The sequence below is a fragment of the Uranotaenia lowii genome, chromosome 1 (genome assembly GCF_029784155.1).
Source record: "Uranotaenia lowii strain MFRU-FL chromosome 1, ASM2978415v1, whole genome shotgun sequence".
Classification (NCBI taxonomy): Eukaryota; Metazoa; Arthropoda; class Insecta; order Diptera; family Culicidae; genus Uranotaenia; species Uranotaenia lowii.
Genome location: NC_073691.1, coordinates 181,793,468 through 181,813,319, shown reverse-complemented (window position 1 = coordinate 181,813,319; position 19,852 = coordinate 181,793,468). Strand labels below are relative to the sequence as shown.

The following is a 19,852-nucleotide window of genomic DNA, read 5'->3' as shown; positions in this document are numbered from 1 at the left end:
TGTGTTTTAATATTTGGGGCCATTCGTCAGCGAAAGTAAACATGTTGAATAGTATTTTTATTTCCCATGAAATCTTTTGAAAGTGAAATTCAGAAAATTTCATGATGGTTCTAATCACGTTCTTCTTTTTATCAATTTTTCTTTTCAAGAGCGAGCATTGGCGCTATATCCAAGGTTGATGGCCTGAGATGAAGAGCACAGAAATCCAAAACTTTAAGATCCTTGTTGTGGAACTTAAGCATTAAATTAAAGTTTTTATTACCAAGAAGAGATAAAAAACCATTAAATTTTGGATTTCTGTGGGAAATAAATATCCATCCACAGAAGAAGAATAATCCAGAATCGTTACCAGGAGCTAACTACTTTCAGCATATTAGTTTGCAACATTAGAACTGTCCTACCATGGAAACGTATGGTACTGATGTGCACGTTTCTTCCTGTTCCAGTTGTCTCTGCGTTCAATACTGCACATTGGTGCAAGGTTGCCGAATTCACAGAAAAATCTATAATTTCACAGAATTTTGAGCTTATTTTATTCACAGATTTTGTGTCACAGAACAAAACAATTGGAATTGTTCACTGATTGCAAAGATGTTTTAAATTTTGCACGTGTTGCCAAAATTAAAATTTTTATGTCACCATAAATTCTGGTTTTTTTTTAACATGAAAAGATTGGTAATGGTTATTGATTTTTCACAAGTATAAAAAAAAAAAAACTAGGTATCACTGAATTTTGGGGTAAAATCAAAGAAAGTCAAATTTTTTTTCTTAAAAACACAGATTTTTTTGCATTGCCTTGCATTGGGCCCGGCTTTGTTAAAATGGATAGTAAATGTACCTTTACTTTTAACCGGGATGCTGACAAGATTTGGCTGTGTATTCGGGTGGCCCAAAATTGCCTTATGTCTGGAGTTCTGGGGGCTCAACCTTCAAATGGTAGCTTAAGGTGTAAGAACCAAACTTTAATATGGTGGGTGGCAACTCAGAAAAATAATGTTTAGAGTTATTACACTAAACATATGAGTTTTATATTTTTTAAATTTTGTTTAGGTTCCAAACTTTACGTGAAAAATAAAAAAAAATCGATTTTTGGTTTCATAGGTTTTTTAGCATGCATTTTCTAATATTTTATTTCATCTTATCGTTAGATTTTTATTTAATTCGTCTAGAAAGTGTATACTTTGCGTTATGCTTTTTAAAAACGAAGACCACCAAAAGATGCGAGTTTTTACGTACAACAAATTTGCCCAAGAAAGCATTTATTTATTTATTTATTAATTATATTTCAATCATCTGACAATAGTGTCTCCATGACACTAATATATTGAAAAACTTATATGATACAAAACTTTTAACTATTAATCAATGAGATAAGTTCACGTAATCTGCTAGAATTCCTGATCCTTGATTTGTATACAGCAGTGGTTGTGTTAAAGTCGTAGTCTTCGTAGAACCAGTTGAAGATTCTGCACATCATTCGGAGAGGTTCACATTGACCATAGTTATGTCGATGAAAGCCAAAACGGAGAAATTCCCGGCCTCTTAACATCCGTGGACCAGCGTTGATGTTAATTTCACGAAGTAAGGTGGGGCAATCGGTTTCACAATCCAGTATTTTCTTAAGAAATACAGCTCGGGCTGTTATACGGCGTTTCTGAAGAGTTTCCATTACAAGCAATAGGCATCTCTGGCTATATTCGGGAAGTTCATACTGGTTGTTCCATGGCAGAAATCTCAATGCGTATCTAATAAATCTAGCTTGGACTGCTTCAATTCTGTTCGACCAAAACTTGGAATTTGGGCTCCATACAACCGAAGTGGTTTCCAAAATTGATCGGACTAACGAAAGGTAGAGAGATCGCAGGAAGTAGGGGTCACGGAATTCTTTGGAAATTCTGATGATGAAGCCAAGATTTCTATTAACCTTAGCAATTATCGCCGAGTTGTGTTCACTAAAAGTCAATTTTTCATCCAAAATCACTCCTAAGTCATTAACAGATGTGCAACGTTCAATGGGGGAACCGGAGATATTGTAACGATTGCACATTTTGGAATGCTAATAACTAGGCAGTTTACGCAACACCAGTCATTAAATTCGTTAATGTAACGTAGTAACATCTGGCAGTCAGAAATCGTTTTTATCTTACAGTAAATTTTTAAGTCGTCTGCATAAGCCGATCTGCACTCCTCAGGAAGTAGTAGAAGAATATCGTTGAAAAAGATGGAGAAAAGTAGCGGACCAAGGTTGCTGCCCTGAGGGACGCCAGAAGGATTCCGGAATTCTTCCGATTCATATGATCCAATTTTTACTGACACTTGTCTGTCGCTAAGATACGATTCCATTCAGTTTAGAATAATGTCTGGTCCCAATTTACCAAGCTTAGCAAGCAAAATTTTATTGTTGGCACGACCGAAGGCTGATTTCAAATCGGTGTATATTGTGTCGATTTGGTAACCTTTTTCCATACATTTCAGAGAAAATTATGTGAAATGAGTTAAATTTGTGTTAATGGATCTTCCGGGGAAAATCCGTGTTGTTCAGTAGACAAGTAAGACTTTGATTTGTACATCAAGCTTTTCGATAACAGAATTTCGAGTAGTTTTGACCCTGCGCATAACGAAGTAACTCTTCTGTAATTTTTAACATCCTGCTTGTTTCCTTTTTTGAATGCAGGGAATATAACCGATTTTTTCCAGAGAGCAGGACAGCATGTTGTTTATTCAAAAGATGAAAAAGTTATTGATGATGCATGAAAAAATTCTATTACGGAACCGTCAGCGACAACATATGCACGTCCTACAAACCGTCGCCTAATCGAAAATTTCGCTCGGCGCTGGGTTTTTTAGGATTCATAGCAACTTTCGTATAGAGGGAAAAATTATAAATATTGGTTATCGGGGTAACTGGAGCAGACTTAAAAAAATCTAAAAGAAAACTTATGCAACTTTTTTCTCAGAAGTCAAAATTACTCGCAGTCATCGAGAAGATGATCTTTTAATCAAAACCTTTATTTTCAATGTCTTTGTTACATTTTACAGTTTTATTCAAATATGCACAATATTTTCAAAACTCCCCAATCAGTTAAAATCAGTTCTAATTTTTTTTTTGCACCAATGTGATTTTTGTCACCATATGATATCAGAAATTGATCCTTCATTTCATAATTTAGTAATTATTTCAAGAACCTCGTTTTAATAAATTGTGAATATTGTGCCCAAAGGAATAACAAACAATTTTTCATTTTATTTATACCCTTTTCGTTGAAATTTGTAACTTTTCTCAAATAATCATTTAAATTTCATTCCATTCGTTTCAGATTAAATAACATTTTAAATGATGATATTTCATTATTTTGTTTCAGTATTAAATTTAGACTTTAAAATCAAATTCTTCGGTCACAATTCGCAATATAAAATGAATTAAAGAGTTGATAAAGACAACACCATATTTTCGAACCACTATTCTGAAAAATATAACAGAATAATAAAAAAATCAGTGTTTTTAAATTAGCTTAAAGTGCATAGCAATATCAATCAAAAAGTGATTTCAATATTTGTTTTTCGAGTGTATAGTTTCAAAATGAGATTCATTAAAAAATCGTTGTGATAACTTTTCGCTGACATGGGAAGCTCAAGAAAAATAGATAATCCAAAATCACATTTTTTCAACATTTTCTCGCACGGAAAATTGTAGAATCGCCGATTGAACTTGTACCAAAGAATGTCTAAAGAAGTTTAAATCGAAAATGGGTTAAAAGAGTGTCAATTTCTTCTCTAACATTGAAACTTTTCGAAAAAACTCCAATCAAGTTTAATGAGATGAAATTGGAGAAAAATGTGCAGCATCTTTGCCCCTTCTCTATCACTATTTCATAATGAACGTTTATTCACTAGATATTAAAGTTCTTCTTATTTGTCGATTTTTTTTAAATTATGGAAAATTGTAGTTCTTGCGTCAAACTAAAGTAGGAAATCAAATAAAAATATATTGTAAATATTTCTTAAAGTTTGTTAAACTTAAATTTCATAACAATGATCTAAAAACTTAAGCTTCTCAAAACATAGAATCGAGACTTGAAATATAAGCGCGTCAATTAACGTTGCTATTGATCGGAATCCAAAACAACTACTCGATTCAAATAACATCTCATATTGCATATCGTTAAAGAGAGAAATTTCAATACCGGCCATGAAAAAAAAAAAACAACAGCATATGAGTTGAAAAAAAAACATTTCCAGCCAATCGTAAACTGGGTGAACGATATGATTTACGAGATCGCAAGCCCGCAGTTTTGGGTAAATACGAAAAGCACAACACTTCTCGCAGCACATGAATAAATCAAAACGAGACCTAGTTGCTGAATTTATTATCAAACACTTTTTTAGTAAGCCCCTCACTCAATCCTCTCCTCCTTAAATGATTTGTTTGAACAATCAAGCGGCTTAGCGTGAGTGTGTGTTTGTGCGCTAATGGGTGTGCGCGTGTGTTTCAGCAAAGAAAGTTGCAGATTTATGCGAAATTTGCCCAATCAGTTTACAGTTGCTTTATACCTACCTGCAAAGTAAGTGAGCTAGCTTTCGGCGTCTGTCGAGCGAGAGTTTATTTTTAACATTCGACAAACTTGGCACAAAACGAAAAGGTTACATTTATTGGCCATCATTTTTGCCGGTTCGCCTCATCTTTTTGCAAGGAGTCATTGCCGGGGTTGAATGTCGCGAGCTTCAAGTTTGCTTTTCAACAAATTGGTGCATTTCGATGTTTTGGCGGTCAAGTGCATTCCACACGAAATGATTGTTTTTTTTTCTTCTTTTTGTTAATTTGCTTTAATAAAGGTTTTTTTCGAAATACGTCTACAAATGACTGCATTCCTGAGCGATTGAATCTTTCAATTGCCTTTTTCTTTTGCTTCTTATGAATATTGTTATCCGCAAATTATTTTGGTTTGTCCAAATTAACCTAATTTACTCCTAGGGCCATCTTTTGGCAAACACCGAAACGTAGTTTAGCACCTCATAATTTTATTTTTGGCTTTGTTCCAATGATCGAATCGAGACAACGATTAATGTTCTTGTTAAATAGGAAGTTTTAGTCCGAAACAGATAATCATCATCTTCGAGAGACTATCACACAAAACCTAAAAAAAAATTAGAACATGATGGTTCTCAATCTAGTTGAGATAAACTTAAAAAAAACCCACATGTGTTGGAGCAAGGGGCAATACACTGTAAGTGGCAATTAAACGGTACACTGATGATAATTACCCCATACAAAATAAAGAAAGAAGAAAAAAACACTAAACCCCTGAAACGCCCGCGCGCCATCTGCACCAAGTTGGATGCGAGGCTTTCGTTTTTCGCGCATTTTTCCATCGGATCCGAACTTCTGCCTCCGATAATTTGTTGTTGCCTAGAAACTTTCTTTCTGCACACGGTGTGGTTGCCGTTGGTGTCAAGATGCGATGCAGTGGTAGACAATTATCATCAACTGAAGGTAGAGGTTGGAATAGAAAAATGAGAAAAATGACGATAGGCTTTTAACCTTGCCTAGCGTGTAATTTTGTGCTGTCATTTTTTTGCAGGTGTGGTTACCTGTCAATTTCATGTATTTTCATGCTTCTGTGAGTGCATCTTAGTTTGTTGTTTTTTAAACGCGTATTGGTACCTACTTGTCACTTTTTTTAGACTATTGAACTTTAATTGCATTTTTTTCACCTTTATCAAAGCTCATCCTGAAAATTAACAAGAACCTTTCAGTTTAGAGACAACACATTTCATCTCGAACGGGTATGAAGACAAATGCAACTGTTTGGTCTCAACCCCTGTTAAACTTTTTTTTTAATTACTCAAGGGAAATGCTTAATTTATGGCATCACTGATGAGCCGCTTAACGTAAGCTGTAAAAAAAGTTAATCACTATTACAGCTACGAAATCTAGACAGAAGCTGGCGAGGATGGTCGAGAAGTGGGTGTTGATAACGTCATTTAACTGGGACAGTTCGGGAACTTCATGTTTCCAAAAAAGTGGGCGATTGTCACTCAAAAGTTACGTTTTGGAGTGTGAAAGTTGTCGATTTAATTTAAAAGTTTTTTAATTCTGTTTGATGTATATTTTGACAATGTTATGATAACAATAAGGATAAAAAAATAACTTACATTATTAAAATACGTCAACCGGGTGTGAATCTGAAATATGAAAAAAGCGTTTTTATTAGTACGTACATATGTATGTGGAATGCTATGACATGTTTTAAAAATTGTTTAAAATTTCTATAATGTGTATAACAGGTGTTTTTCGTCTTCAGTTATCTTGATTTACCGAAATTCGTATATTTCTGTTAAGGAAACATCCCTGTATTGTTGAATCTGGGTTGTGGCATTTTAGAATATACGAATTTTTCTTTCTCTTGTTTTTTTCATAAATTAACAAATGGTAGGAAATGAAATAAAGAGCTTTTTTATGCTAAATTGTAAAAACAAGCTGTGTATCCCAAATTTGTGAATGATTTATCAATATTTATATTTAATATATATTTAAGTCCCCTGTCGAACTAAAATGGAATGAAACTCCCATCAGTTAAATACCTTCGAAAACCTGTCCATGTTGGTCCTCTTGATCCACCGAAATTTTGTAAAGTGGACCTTTAGAACACTCTTTATGTTGGTTTTCCCGATCCAACGATAATTTGTGAAGAGAATCTTCAAACCACTATTCATGTTGGTTCTCTCGATTCGACAAAATTTCGTATGTATACTTTCAGAACACTCAATATGTTGGTCCTCCTAATCCAACGATAATTTGTGAAGTGAATCTTCAAAAAACTTTCTATGTTGGTCCTCCCGATCCAACGAAATTTCGTAAAGTGAACCTTCGAATATTCTTAATGTTGGTTCTCCTGATCCAAGAAAATTTCGTAAAGATAATGGTCTTCCCAATCCAACGAACGTTATTAAAGTGAACCTTCAGAACACTCTTCATGTTGGTCCTCCCAATCCAACGAAAATTTTAATAGTGAACCTTCAGAACACTCTTCATGATGGTCCTCCCAATCCAATGAAAATTATTGAAGTGAACTTTCAGAGCACTCTTCATGTTTGTCCTTTCGATCCAATGAAATTTTGTAAAGTGAACCTTCAAAAAACTCTTCATTTTGGTCCTCTCAATCCAACGAAAATTATTAAAAGGAACCTTCAGAACACTATTCATGTTGGTCCTCCCGATTCAACGAAATTTCTTAAAGTGAACGTTCAGAACACTCTTCACAATGGTCTTTCCGATCAAACGAACGATATTGAAGTGAACTTTCAAAACACTCTTCATGTTGGTCCTCTCGATCCAACGAAAATTATTAAAGTGAACCTTCAAAACACTCTTCATAATGGTCCTCCCGACCCAACAATATTTCGTAAAGTGAACTTTCAGAACACTCTTCATGTTGGTCCTCCCAATTCAACGAACATTATTATAGTGAACCTTCAGAACATTCTAAATGTTGGTTTTCTCGATCCAACGAAATTTCGTATAGAGAACCTTCAGAGCATTCTTCATGTTGGTCCTCCCGATCCACCGAATTTTGTAAAGTGAACCTTCAGTACACACTTCATGTTGGTCCCCTCGATTCAACGAACGCTATTCAAGTGGACCTTCAGAGCACTCTTCATGTTGGTCCTCCCGATCCAACGAAAAATATTAAAGTGAACCTTCAGAACACCATTAATGTTGGTCCTCCCGATCCAACGGAATTTCGTAAAGTGAACCTTCGAATATTTTAAATTTTGGTTCTCCCGATCCAACGAAATTTCGTAAAGTGAACCTTCAAAACACTCTTGTTGTTGGTTCTCCCTATCCAACGATTATTTTGGTCCTCCTGATCCAACGATATTTCGATAAGTGAACCTTCCGAACGCTCTTCATGTTGGTCCTCCCAATCCATCGAAATTTGGTGAAGAGAACCTTCAGAACACTCTTCATGTTGGTCCTTCCAAAATGAACCTTCAGAACATTCTTCCATCCGTCGAAAAAAAAAACAAAATGCAATTTTTTTTATAAGATCGGAAAAAAACATTTGGAAGGTTTATTAGTTTTCACGTGACCTTCAAAACTAGCCATAAGAAATTTGTTCCAATTTCAGTGTTGCACTGAGAAATCAATCAAACATTTGTTATAGTTTTTAAAGTTTTTTTTACAAAAATTGCTTATTTATCGCAAAAACGATGCTATTCGAGACAGTTTATTTTCCTGTCCTTTAACCAAAATCTTGATACCGAGATTCATCAAAAATTTTGAATTAGTTTTTACATCGTTCATTTTGGCTTACAGAGCCTACTCAAAGTCTCAATAATTAAAAAAAAAAGTTCATTTTGGCAATTTTGTAATAACAAGAAATATTTTGTAAGGGTGAACTCTTGTCTGGAATGGAATGATTATTTCCCAAAACTTTTATGTGCACAATTTTTCATTAATCCGATTCATTTTTAACGAAATAAACGAAACGTTTTATACGGACGATCCCTTCGCATGGCCATAGAGGCAAGGTTGCCGAAATTTCAGAAACATCCATATTTTCACAGAATTTTGGGTGAATTTTCATCACCGAAACTGTGTCACAGATTAAAGAATTTTAAGTATTTTGACAAAATTCACAGAATTTTTAAATTCTATACATATTTTTTAAACCTTAGTTTTTTAATTCACTTTTGAGATAGGTCTGAAAAAAGATGTTAAAAAAATATGTTTTTCGGTCTTTTTCTTGAGTTTTGTTGAAACGCAGGTTTCAGATTCTTGTTTTAGTTTTTAAAGTTGTCCCACCCAGATTTCAGTGGTCTAATAGGCCGAAGACGAATTCTACGCGCAGCTGGAGCGTGAATACGACCGTTGCCCAAAACATGATATCAAGATCGTTATCGGGGATTTCAATGCTCAGGTCGGCCAGGAGGAGGAATTTAAACCGACAATTGGAAGGTTCAGCGCGCACCAGCTGACCAACGAAAACGGCCTCAGACTCATTGATTTCGCCGCCTCCAAACGAATGGCCGTACGTAGTACCTTTTTTCAGCACCGCCTCCCACACAAGTACACCTGGAGATCACCGTACCAAACTCAATCACAGATCGACCACGTTTTGATCGACAGCCGGCACTTCTCAGACATCATCGACGTCAGATCCTGTCGGGGCGCCAACATCGAGTCGGACCATTATCTGGTGATGGTGAAGATGCGCCCAAAACTCTCCGTAGTGAACAACACGCGAAACCGGCGCCCGCCTCGGTTAAACATCGCGCGACTGAAGCAACCTGAGGTCGCGGCAGACTACGCGCAATCGGTCGAAGCAGCGCTGCCGGCAGAGGGCGAGCTTGACGAAGCCCCTCTCGAGGACTGTTGGGATACCATCAAAACAGCCATCAACAGTGCTGCGGAGAACGTCATCGGTTATGTGGAGCGATCTCGACGGAACGACTGGTTCGACGAGGAGTGTAGGAGGGTGATGGACGAAGAGAATGCCGCGCGGGCGGCAGTAGTGCAAAGAGGCACCCGTCGAAATGTGGAAAATCACCGACAGCGGAAGAGGCAGCGAGTTCGACTTTTCCAGGAGAAAAAGCGCCGCCTGGAGGAGGAGGAGCTCGAGGAGCTGGAGCAGCTGCATCGTTCCCAAGAAACACGAAAGTTCTATCAGAAACTCAACGCATCCCGCAAAGGCTTCGTGCCGCAAGCCGAAATGTGCCGGGATAAGGACGGGGGTATCCTGACGGACAATCGTGAGGTGATCGAAAGGTGGAAGCAGCACTTCGATGAACACCTGAACGGCGCACATGCAGGAGATCAAGACGGTGGGGGAAGGTACATCGCCGGCGTAGCCAACGACGAAGAGGAGCCACTCCCAACGATGAGTGAAGTTAAGGAAGCCATTCGCCAGCTGAATAGAAACAAGTCGGCTGGGAAGGATGGCATCGCAGCTGAACTCATCAAAATGGGCCCGGACAGGTTGGCCGATTGCCTACACCGGTTGATAATCCGGATCTGGGACATAGAACAGCTACCGGAGGAGTGGAAGGAAGGGGTAATATGCCCCATCTACAAGAAGGGCGACAAATTGGACTGTGAGAACTACCGAGTGATCACTGTCCTCAATGCCGCCTACAAAGTGTTGTCCCGAATACTACTCCGCCGCCTCACGCCACAAGCAAACAGATTCGTGGGAAGTCATCAGGCCGGCTTCATGGAGGGACGGTCTACGACGGACCAGATATTCACATTACGGCAAATCCTCCAAAAATGCCGTGAACACCAAGTCCCTACGCATCATCTATTCATCGACTTCAAAGCCGCATACGACACGATCGACCGTAACGAGCTATGGAAAATCATGGACGAGAACGGCTTTTCCGGGAAGCTAATCAGACTGATCAAGGCGACGATGGATGGAACGCAGTGCTGTGTGCGGATTTCGGGTGAATTGTCGAGTTCATTCGAATCGCGCAGGGGGCTTCGACAAGGTGATGGTCTATCCTGCATGATGTTCAACGTGGCGCTAGAAGGTGTTATTCGACGAGCGGTGGGCGAAATGCGGGGCACGATTTTCAACAGATCCAATCAACTTATCTGCTTTGCCGATGACATTGATATAGTCGGCAGATCATCTGCGGCGGTGGAGGAGATCTACCGCAAACTGAAACGCGAAGCAGGAAGGATTGGGTTGATGATTAATACATCCAAGACGAAGTACATGCTGGCCTGCGGATCCGAGACCGACCGAACCCGCTTGTCCAGTAATAACAAGGTCACGATCGACGGCGACGAGCTGGAGATAGTCGAAGACTTTGTCTATCTCGGCTCACTGGTGACCGCAGACAATGACACCAGCCGTGAGATCCGGAGGCGAATTATCAGCGGAAGTCGTGCCTACTATGGACTCCACAAGCAACTGCGGTCGAGAAGACTTTGCCCTCGCACGAAGTGTAACCTGTATATGACGCTTATTAGACCGGTTGTTCTCTACGGGCACGAGACATGGATATTGCTCGAGGAGGACCTGCGTACACTCGGGGTATTCGAGCGACGAGTGTTAAGAACCATCTTTGGCGGCGTACAGGAGAACGGAATGTGGAGGCGAAGGATGAACCACGAGCTCGCGCGACTCTACGGCGAACCCAGTATCCAGAAGGTGGTGAAGGCTGGCCGGATACGCTGGGCGGGACATGTTGCGAGAATGCCGGACGACTGTCCTGCAAAACAGGTGTTTGCCACGAATCCGGTAGGAACAAGACGAGCGGGGGCGCAACGAGCGAGGTGGTTAGACCAAGTGGAGCGTGATCTGGCGAACGTGGGGTGCCCGAGAAATTGGAGAACGGTTGCCATGGACCGAGTGAATTTTAGGAATTATGTTCGTCAAGTTATGTCGTGAGACGGAATACTATGTAAATAAAATTATAATAGGCCGCCATGATGGAAATTCCGCGGTGAAAACCGGGGAAGTCGGAATAAAAACAGTTCTAGGAGGGTTGGACCAGATCAGTATTTTCATCTTTCAACCATCCCCTATCGGTTCCACCATGTTACAAAATCTAATTTAGTCGCATTGTAGAGTTATCGACAAAATAAGATTTTTTCACGTTCATTTTCACGGAAAGTGTAAACCAGCCTTAACCGGCTCATTTCTCAATGAGTACTTTGGTACTTTCACTCAGAATTTCTGGCAGCACTGTTTTGATTTTTGAGTGTCTTGCGATTGAACTGATATTTTGCACACGTCAATCATTTGGCTTAGCAACGAAATGGATGTATGAGAAAAAAATTCAACATCGAATTTCAAAAACGGACATTTAGTAGATTGGCCCAAAAAACTAACCTGTTCAAAATTTGAGCTCCATCGGACTTGATTTAGGAACGCCTCAAACGCTCAAAATTTCGGTTCTTCGACCCCTTAAAAATTACCTTAAGAGGGCCAGAATGATATCGGAAAAATCGAAATTTTAATTTTCATGCCAAATGATTCAAAAATGCGCTAAATCTCGGGATCTAAGCTATGATCATTTAGTATCCGGGCACTTTATTTCGGTGATAGCTGCTTTCATAGAGCTCGAATATGCAAAACTTTAGTAGCGTTGTGTTGGTTATGAAAAGGACTATCTTGCCTATTTTTGATAGATTTTTAAGTTAACGTGTGTTTGAGATATTTACGATGCAAAAAGATATGGTAAAAATAATTTTGCACAAATTTGCTCCTTTTACGCATTATGTGCCTCGAAAATTCTTCATTGTTGACTCGAAAGCTCATGAACTGTTGATTTTTTCTGATTTTTTTTTCGAACCAAATGGTTAAGAAGTATAAGTAGTCACTCTAGGATCCACACGAGGTTCAAATCAACTATCGGAGTGCAACTCTTGATCTTAAATATGGTGAAAAGTTTATGGTTATTTGGGATAACTGAATGAAGACTCCCTACATAACGCAAAAAATCCATTTCCGGCAGAGGCAAAAAGTTTTGCCTGACTAGTAGACACCAAGTAAATAACTAATAATGATCAGATACAAAGATCGCAATCTGTGCAACCGGTTTTTACGCAATATGACAGCTGTGTTCTGATGGACAGAAAAATTTATGCTAAAACCGGATTTAAGAGATCAATTTCTTCGAGATACCAACTCATGAAAAGGTTCCAACCAGATTCCAATTGCTTTTTCCAGGTGAGTTTGTGTAAAATATCATGATTTTGCAAAGGTTTTGGTTCTGTGGTAAAAAAAAATAAATCAAAACATGACTGAAAAAAGTGTGCAAAGATAAAAAAGAGATTTTATGGAAAAGTAAGAGTATTTCTTGAAATCATCGATAAATATTTTTTTTTTATATTTTTAGTTTAAATGTCATGTTAACACCTTCATTTCCTCCATAGAAAGTTTTTCGATCAAATGAATAGTTGTTAAAATACACACGTTTGTAACTGCCCGGATACTAAATGATCATAGCCTTAATGATATTCCAAAATTTTATTTTTTAATGTGTCAAGTTGCTAATTTGTTCTGGCTTAGTATGGACGAAAGCCAGTAATTTTGTCCACTGAAGAGGAGCGAACGCCAAAGTAGCTCGAAACGTCTGGAAACTGGTAAAAAACAGTTTTTAATTTTTAAAACTCGCCGAAAAACGTCGATAAAATTCAACAACAATACATCGCGGCGATTAACCAACATTCATCATTTTTTTTATTGAAAAATTCCGTGGCTTAGACCAAATTTGTCCGGATGTGGCTCGGATTTTGGATTGAAAATTTTGAAATCAGATGCCAAATCCGTGTTTGTTTTTAAATAAAATTGCCCGGATTAGCCCGGTCCGGATAAGTCTGGAAAATATTCTGGCAACCTTAAATGCTAAGAACTAAACAAGTTATTTAATCTAGTCTCTTATAAAGTTTGAAAAAAAGCTGCTAATTTTGAGAAAAAAGCATTATATTTCAATGACATTATATTTTCTGTGTTGAGTTAATGAATTAAATTTTAGACTAAATTTAAAGTTTACCCGTGTAAGTCAGTGAAACTTCATAAAAATATTATTTATTTAATTTTTACAGCTTTATCGGCGAATGGCATGTTCTTTAAGTAAGTACATTTCTAGTTTTGAAAATCATAAATGGATTAAAGAGGATGAGAAAAAAAGACAAGAGTTGAAAACGATCGGAGAGAGATTTTATAAGAAGCGTTTCCATAAAGCACGGACCAACTATTTTGAAGTGGTAGAATAGGATAGGGTTGAGTCTAACACAAAAGTTTTTTCAGAAAAAGCTGTATACATTTTGAGAATAAAGCGGGACGGTGCGTGGGACATTTTTATAAAAGTTTAAGTGTGCCGTATAAGCATTTTAATGGTTAAAATAGATATAGTTTAATAGTTAATAGTTAATATCGCAAGGAACGATTTGTAATTCATTTTATAAGGCAACTCTCAAACACTCCATTAAGTTTCAACAACTTTGATACATTTTTAAGTCATTTAGCACCAAAATTAAAACTTCAATTTCCTCTTTGGTGATTTAAGTGGGTCAAACAATCAAAACTTCGAACTTTTTGAGGCACCCCTAAATCAAGTCCGATTGAGCTGGCATGTTGCACAGGTCAGTTATTTGAGCCGATCTCCTAAATCTATATGGTTCGTTATAAAAATTCAACACACCACTTTTCTATACACGGAAAAAATTATAAACTCAACCGCCAGTTTTTTGTACGCATCTCGGACAAAAAGCGCAGGGACTTAATGTTAAGTTTTATGCTTTAAACTCAACATAAAGTTAAGCGTGTTTAACTCAACGTTAAGTTTAGTGCACTTTACGCAACAGAAAGTTTTTTTTCTGTTTTCTCGCCGGTGCGTAGAATCCAAAAATCGTAGAAAATAGATTTTTTTCGAATTAAATGAAATTAAAAGTAGGAATTTTAATCTTATGTCTTTATTTACTAGTTTCTCATACATAAGTAGCTTCCAGACCAGAAGGAAGATTCTTATAATCCTAAATTAAATTAAACAACAATTTCCAACTCGATCGACTTCGAATGCTCGCAGCAGGAAGACAAAGTTGATCTGCTGTGTTATAAATGATGGCTTAGTACAAGCAACCTTCCGGATGGTTCTCGGAGTCAGAGCTGCTGCGGAATGCTCTGTGTCTCTGTGTCACAAAGAGGACCATCTCTGAGGGGAATCCTTCCGCTGCGATCCTTCGAGAGCAAGAAGTGATTGGCTAGCTTGGGCCAAGTTTCAATTTTCGCATCGACATTCGCTCCTTTCTTCCAGCTATCATGACTGGAACGAGGGCCGCTATTTTCCCAGTTGTTGCTGTCCGGAAAATAATGAAAACAAGTCATTAACTATTCAACCAACCAATCCGCAGAATACTTACCAATATGTGGAGATCTGTCCCTACATTTGGTCGGGTTGCTAGAATTCGCAACAGAAAAATATCCCTGTCCACTGTTGGCGCTAACAAAAGACAGTTGCTTAAATCCTTCTGCGGCGACTCAAACCCGTCCGGCAAATCTTAGAACGGCCTTCGTCAGCTCCTGGTTATGGTTTTGAAGGAATTGTTTAACCGCGTCCTCACCCTGGTGCAGCTGTTGATTCAGCATCTCCCGGATGCTGGAATTGACCCAAATGTGACTGGCTTAGTCGCCTTCAGTTTCCACCGATGCCTCGGCCACCAGTCGAAGGGCACGCAACTAGACAACATTGTCCTGCTGGTAAGATTTAACTTTGATAGTCCCTTAAATCATCAATTACTATACTACTCACTTGATGTTTTCCTCAGGAGAAAAGGTATTCCAAAATCGATCATGCGAGTTGAAGAAAATCCTCTTCCGGGCGAGCCAGGGGTAACAGAGGCGACTTTGGCTGACTTGCTGGATCTCGCTTAAAGAGAAAATCCACATTCTAACGCCAATTTGACCTGCCGGAATGCGCTCACGGATTAAATTTCCAAATCGGTGCAATTCGCAACTTCAACGCGTCTAAAGGTCTAAAACAAAATGGCAACTGCAAAAGTACTCACTTGAAAGTTTAATGGAAAAAACTTTTGAGTTGCATACAAAATAAGGAACGAAAACTATGCAAACAAAAGAAAATCCCAATAAACTCTCGGGTGCGTAGAAATAACTTACTCGGTAAGTTTTTGACAGTTTGCGCGTACCACCCTAATGTAGATATATGTATGGTACAATTTAAAAAATCGATGATGAAACTTTTCTCTCAATTCTATGCCATCTCAATGTAAATGGAGATGTCAGGTGACCTACCCCTGTATAAATGTCGATTGTAATGGATCAACTGTCACATGTGTCACTTCAAATTTCACTCGAAAACATTCGATTAGAGATCAATGTTTGATTGGGGGAGCGTCATTTCTGGTCATAAAAACTTGATCAAAACCGAGAAATGTCAGTAACAATGCCGAATGTCGGATCGGTCAACAAATAAACCAGCGCAGCATCAACTTGTAAACTTGTATGTAAGTAGGTGCAACCTCAAAGGTGCAGTCATGCTGCGGTAATATAAATGCAACGATGCAGCGAGATTACTGGAGATACCGATCATCGGTGAAATAGGGGGCTTCGAAAAATAATTGATCCGTTTGTGTACCGAGCCCAGCTTTCACAATCGGCTGGGATCATGCACGATCGATTGTTCCGGATAGCCAAACCGGAACTGGGAAATGTGTGCGATTTCAATTAAATCTGCTGGATTCCGCATCCGCATGGAATGTCCGGGGCATTATCGTTTGCACTCGGAATGGAATGTCACGTTAGAATAGACAGGGTAAGTGTTCCTAAAATTGCAAGTGATCGTAATTTTGCCTTACCGTGATATTCCGGTTGTTTGTGACGCTATTTTCTACGTATCGAAACAATGTTTGTCCAATTTGGTAAAAAGAACGTTCTAACCACTTTTTTTTGAAAGAAAATACCTGAAACATGATATGAAGAAATTGGGCAACATTTTTTTCACTCCGTTCTTATTTTGCTTTCTAAATATCATAGCATGTTTCGATTGTAATTTTCGGATTCTCGAGCAGATGACTAGTCAAGCTGAACATTTTATCAAGGTGTGTACATATAGTAGATGTTACCACAGACTAATTAGTCTGTGGTGTTACCGTATAGCAAATTCCCGATTCAGCCAATTTGGCTATTTAGGCTTTGTTTTATTTAGGAGTTTGTTTATTATCAAACCACAGAAAAGCTGAGGAAATAATATTATGTTTGTAAACAAACTAATTGAGAGCCCCGCTCACTCCTCGCCTCCTTACTGTCAAAGTCGTAGAACATCGTGTTTCAAAAAACCTTCCATTTTACCATAGCCAAAATTAGGAACACAATCATTGGCAAAGTTAGGAACACATTGATTTTTATATGCAAAACAAGAAGTCAGTATTGTATCATTATTCCGCATTTCAACTAAAACTATTCAGAGCATACAACTATAATGTCTCAATTTATTCAATATTTCATGTCTCCCGCCCAATTGGGTCAGCAGTGGTCAGTGTGTAGTTTTTTTTTTATTTTCTCATGACATCGTTGACATCTCCTTGCATTGTTGTTTTCGGACCCCCCGTACACGGCTGGCACTCACAAGCCCATTGGATTCACTCAACCATGCCAGCGAAATTCGCCGCCATACATCTTGTACAACATTCTCATATGTAATCCAAGTTGTTTGTGGAATAGCATTAGACGTCGACACATGTTTGCCAATGTTTTTTTTCTAGTTTGAACAACTTGTAATTGGTCCGGTTTTTTTTTCTAATTTTCAAATTTACACCTTACCCAATCGTTTGATGGGATCAAACATTGTTGCTTGTCGGAAATTGAACATTGTTTATTGATTTTTCGATACATAACCTTACATTTTTCCTAGCCATTTTTCGTTTATTGAATGCAAAGTTGATGACCGAGAAAACCGGAGCAACTCGGCTCTCAAAAATTACTGTACCCGCCAATCTTAGTAGGCCACTATCACTCGGGGAGTATGTTTAATGATGTAGTTTGCCCGTATAGTACCCTTAAGCTGAAGATATCACGCTACTCGGATGGGACTCGAACCACAGCAGGGTGCGCGCTAGACCCCCCGATGGATGTGCTGTGTCTAACTGTAACGGGCACTCCTCTAAGCTAGCGGGCCTTTATCAACGTCAACGTCAACAACAACCGGTCTTTAGCATGCTGATGATATGAATGAAGGTAGCTTTAAGTTTGTTTATGTTAGTTTCTGCAACGGAGCTTCTTCGCCACCTGCCGGATGGTTGGCAGACTAACTGACTGACTAACTAACTGACATATAATATGGTAGAAAATAACTAACGCAGCACGCCAGCCATGATGCAATGCACCCCTGTTGGCGACTTTTCGGGCAATCCGGCTAGTTAGGCCGGCCGGCCAATGGCTAAGAATTAATGTTCGTGTATTAATCGACCGGCGCGGATACACAAACTTGTCCAAAACTAGCAGTAATATTTTATTCGATGTGGTTTGGTCGTGTTTTTGGACTCGTACACAGCTTCGAGAAAATTATCGGCAATAACTAGAACAGGGCAACCAAGTTCATAGTATTCAAAACATGCTTGAAACTCTTTGAATTGTGATTATTCATTAATGTTTTAATGGACATGAATTTTTTGAAAAAAAATAGCGATATAAGTTTAAAATAATTGAAAATTACAAGTAAAAAGATTGAATCCTTAATTCTCAATAGCAAAAACTACAAGTGGTTACTAGCACGCTTTCTCGCCGAATAAATAACTGGCTGCGTGCACGCTTGGAGCGAATGATTAGATGTCGGTTTTATCCAATCGCACATCCCCCTTCTATCCCTAACAAAATAACATTAATATAACTAGAAAAAAACGTTATCAAATCGATTCATTTTATTAAATTTTGAAAAAAAAGAGAAACTATGAGAAACACTAACTTTGTGGAATATCGATTAAATTTTAAACTAGTTGCTCTATTCGTTTTTGTTTTAGAGCACTCGTTTTCTTGACTTCTATATGAATCCTATTAATGAACTTATGTGAATTACATACATAGGTATGGAATTTTCGTCGATATGTTTAGGCTGTCCTCTCAACGCAATTTCTATTGATTTGTTCAGACAGTCCTCTCAACTCGCCCTTTCAATTTCAAGCTGTTCTCTCAATCCGCTTGAAATTTTCGTCGATATGTTCAGGCTCGCTTGAAATTTTGACCAATATGTTCACGCAGTCCTCTCAACTCACCTTTCAATTTCAAGCTGTCCTCTCAACTCACTTGAAATTTCTTTCGATTTATTCAGGCTGTCCTGTCAACTCGCCTTTTTTACTGTCCTCTCAACTCGCATGAAATTTTGACTGATATGTTCAGGCGGTCCTCTCAACTCGCCTTTTTAATTTCAAGCTGTCTTCTGAACTCGCTTAAAACTTTTATTGATTTGTTCAGGTTTTCCTCTCAACTCGTCTTTTCAATTTCAAGCTGTCCTCTCAACTCGCTGGAAATTTCTATCGATATGTTTAGACTGTCCTCTCAACTAGCTTTTAAATTTCAAGTTTTCTTCTAAACTGACTTGAAATTTTGACTGATGTGTTCAGGCAGTCCTCTCAATTCATCTTCAATTTCAAATTGTTTTTTTAACTCGCTTGAAATTTCCATTGATTTGTTCAGGCTGTCCTCTAAACTCGCTTTTTCAATGTCAAGCTGTCTTCTTAATTTCAATTCTTAATTTTCAATTTCAACCTGTCCTCTCAACTCGCTTGAAATTTCCATCGATATGTTCAGGCAGTCCTCTCAATTCGCCTTTTAAATTTAATGCTGTCCTCTCAACTCGCTTGAAATTTCTATCGATATGTTCAGGCTGTCCTCTCATCATGCTTGAAATTTTTTATCGATATGTCCTCTCAAATCGTCTTTCAATTTAATACTGTCCTCTCAACTCGCTTGAAATTTCTGTCGATATCTTTAGGCAATCCTTTCAATGAATTTTATGCTGTCCACTCAACTCGCATGAAATTTTCATCGATACGCTCAGGATGTCCTTTAAACTCGCCTTTCCATATCAAGCAGTCACCTCAATTCGCTTGAAATTTTTTCGATATGATCAGGCATTCTTCTCATCTAGCCTTTTAATTTCGAGATGGCCTCACAACTCGCTTGATATTTTTATCGATATGTTCAGACTGTCCTCTCATCTCGTCTTTCCATTTCGAGCTGTACTCTCAACTCGTTTGTAATTTTTATCGATATGTCGATATGATATGTTAATATGAGCTGTCCTCTCAGTTCACTTAAAATTTCTATCGATATTGTCGTAAAACGTGCTTTTGCAAATAAACAGGTGACTGCGTGTCTAGGAA

General features: G+C 38.2%; 1 protein-coding gene across 2 annotated transcripts in view; it reads right to left on the bottom strand.

Annotated features, from left to right (window-relative positions):
* The window catches only part of LOC129739228 (ATP-binding cassette sub-family G member 8), a 131,693-nt gene that overhangs the window by 52,641 nt on the left and 59,200 nt on the right, over positions 1-19,852 (bottom strand). For both annotated transcript variants that reach the window (XM_055730655.1, XM_055730661.1), the window contains exon 2: positions 6,154-6,183. The gene's annotated coding sequence lies outside the window, so the exon portion shown is untranslated. The remainder of the gene's footprint in view (positions 1-6,153; positions 6,184-19,852) is intronic.